Consider the following 3,780-nt stretch of genomic DNA (forward strand, 5'->3'; position numbering starts at 1 on the left):
GTTTTACACCTTATATCTCATGCATTATGTGTAATTATTTTGAAAAGTATATATTAGTTATATTGTTATACTATTTTCATTATAGATAGATTATTCGATATATTTTAATCTTTATCTATTATGTCACTATTTTCACCTATATCTATATATCTGTTTGTGTATATTTTACACTAACTATTTATCTTTATGTCTACAGTTATACCTATATCTATTAATGTCTATATTTATACCTATATCTTTTTTTATCTCATATTCCTATATTGTACCTATGTCTATTATGTCATATTTTTTACCTAATCTATATATCTAATTATGTCTAATATTTTAATACTGTATCTATTATTCATGAGTCATAGTTTAACCTATTCTAATATCGATAGTCTATGTTATACGTTATCTATTATATCTATTTATCTGATATTTTATACCTTATGCTATTATGATCTATTTTTTATCGAATCATATCTATTTATATCTGTATATCTATATTTTATACTACATCTATAATGTCTATATTTTATAAACCTATATATTATGTCTATATTTTATACCTAGATCATTAATTATTAGTCTGTTTTACTATATCTATTATATCTTTATGTCTATATTTATACCTACATCATGGTATCACTAGTCTAATTTTACCTATTCTAGTTATGTCTATATTTTATAACATATCTATTATATCTATTATGTCTATATTTATACCTATATCTATATATCTATATTTTATACCTGTATCTATTATATCTATTAGGTCTATATTTATAACTATATCAATTATACCTATTATGTCTATAATTTATACCATATCTAGTAATCTATCTATGTCTATATTTTCATACGTACATCTATTGAACTATTATGTCTATGATTTATACCTATCTATATACGTCAGATTTTATACGCTATGAGTGATTATAGCCCTAATTATGTCATAGGTTTATACCTATAGATCAGTTAGGTGCTATATTTTATTTTATTTATTTTTGTTTCAATTAGATTTTATTTATATTATTTCTTGATTTTTTTTTTTTATTATCTTTAAGTTACGAGGGTACATGTGCATAAGGGCAGGTTTGCTGTACTGATGTGTATATTGTGCCATGTTGGGGTGCTTGCACCCATCAACTCCGTCAGCACCCATTCAATTCATGCTTTTATAAGCTATAACGCCCCAATGCAATCACTCCCTCCTTCATCACCCTCCCCCCTCCCCATGATAGACCCAGTGCGTGATTCCCCTTTCCGATTCTATGTCCTATATTATTATACCTATAATCTGTTAAACGTCTATATTTATACCTATAACTATATATCTATATTTAATACCTATATCTATTACATCTTTTATGTCTATATTTTATAACTATATCTCTTATATCTATTATGTATATATTTTATACCTATATCTATTATGTCTAAATTTTATACCTCTATATATTCAATTGTATCTATATTTTATATTTATATCTATTATGTCTATATTTTATACCTATATCTATTATATCGATGATGTCTATATTTTATACCTATAAGTATTGTATCGTATATGTCTATATTTTATACCAATATATATATTATATGTCTATTATGTCTACATTTTATACCTATATCCACTATATCTATTATGTCTATACTTTATACCTATATCTATTATGTCTATTATGTCTTTATTTTAAACCTATATCTATCTATATCTATTATGTGTATATTTTCTACCTATATCTATTATATCTATTATGTCTATGTTTTATACTTATAGCTATTATGTCTATATTTTATACCTATATCTATTATATCTACGATGACTATATTTTATGCGTATATCTATTAAATTTATTATGTATTTATTTTATACCTATATATATTATATCTATTATGTCTATAATTCATTCCTGTATCTATTATATCTAGTATGTCTATATTTTATACATATATCTCTTATGTCTATATTGCATACCTATATCTATTATAACTATTATGTCTATGTTTTAGAACTATATCTGTTATATCTATTCTGTCTATATTTTATACGTATATCTATTATGTCTATATTTCATACCTATATCTATTATATCTATTATGTATATATTTTATCCCTCTATCTATTATATCTATTATGTTTATATGTTATAACTCTATCTATTATATCTCTTATGTCTATATTTTATACCTATATCTATTATATCTATTATGTCCATATTTTATGCGTATATCTATTATGTCTATATTTTATACCTTTTTCTATTATATCTATTATGTGTATATTTTATTCGTATATCTGTTATATCTATTACGTCTATATTTTATACCGATATCTATTTTATTTATTCTGTCTACATTTTATACCTATGTCTATTATATATATTATGTCTATATTTATACGTATGTCTATTATATATATTATGTGTATATTTATACCTATATCTATTATATCTATTATATCTATATTTTATACCTATATCTATTATGTCTACTATGTGTATATTTTATACCTATATCTATTATATCCATTATGTTATATTGTGTACCTATATATATATTGGTGTGTATTTTATATCTATATCTATTATATCTATTATGTCTATATTTTATACGTATATCTATTATACCTGTTATGTCTATATTTAAATCTATATATATTATATCTATTATGTCTATATTCTATCCGTATATCCATTATATCTGTTATGTCTATATTTAATATCTATATCTATTATATCTATTACGTCTCTATTTTATTACCATATCTATTATATTTATTATGTCTACATTTAATACCTATATGGATTATATCTACTATGTTTATATTTTATATCTCCATCTATTATAACTATTATGTCTATATTTTAAACATATATCAATTTTATCTAATATGACTAAATTTTATACCTATGTATTATGTATTTATTTTACACCTATATCTATTATATCTATTATGACTATATTTTATAACACTATCTATTATATCTATATTTTACACCTATATCTGTTATATCTATTGTATCTATATTTTATATCTATCTCTATTATATCTATATTTTATACCTATATCCATCATATCTATTATTTCTATATTTTAAACTTCTATCTATTATATCTATTATGTCTATATTTTATAACAATATCTATTATATCTATTATGTCTATATTTTATACCTATATCTATTATAACTGTTATGTCTATATTTTATAGGTATATCTATTGTCTATATTTTATACCTATATCTATTATGTCTGTATTTTATAGCTGTATCAATTATGTCTTTATTTTATACCTATATCTATTATATCTATTATGTCTATATTTTATACCTATATCTACTATATCTTTTATATCTATATTTTATATCTATATCTATTATATCTTTTATGTTTATATTGTATACCTATATCTATTATGTCTATATTGTATACCTATATCTATTGTACCTATTATGTCAATATTTTATACCTATATCTATTATACGTCTTAGGTCTATATTTTTTACCTATGTCTATTATATCTATTATGACCATATTATATACCTATATCTATTAGGTCTATATTTTATACCAATATCTATTATATCCATTATGTCTATATTTTATATCTTTATCTATTATATCTATCATGTCTATATTTTACACCTATATCTATTATATCAATTATGTCTATATTTCATACCTATGTCCATTATATCCACTATATCTATATTTTATACCTGTATTTTTTATATGTACATTTGATACCCATATCCATTATATCTATTGTATCTATATTTTATACCTATATCT

Source organism: Rhinopithecus roxellana, unplaced genomic scaffold, assembly GCF_007565055.1.
Source record: "Rhinopithecus roxellana isolate Shanxi Qingling unplaced genomic scaffold, ASM756505v1 contig449, whole genome shotgun sequence".
NCBI classification, from domain to species: domain Eukaryota; kingdom Metazoa; phylum Chordata; class Mammalia; order Primates; family Cercopithecidae; genus Rhinopithecus; species Rhinopithecus roxellana.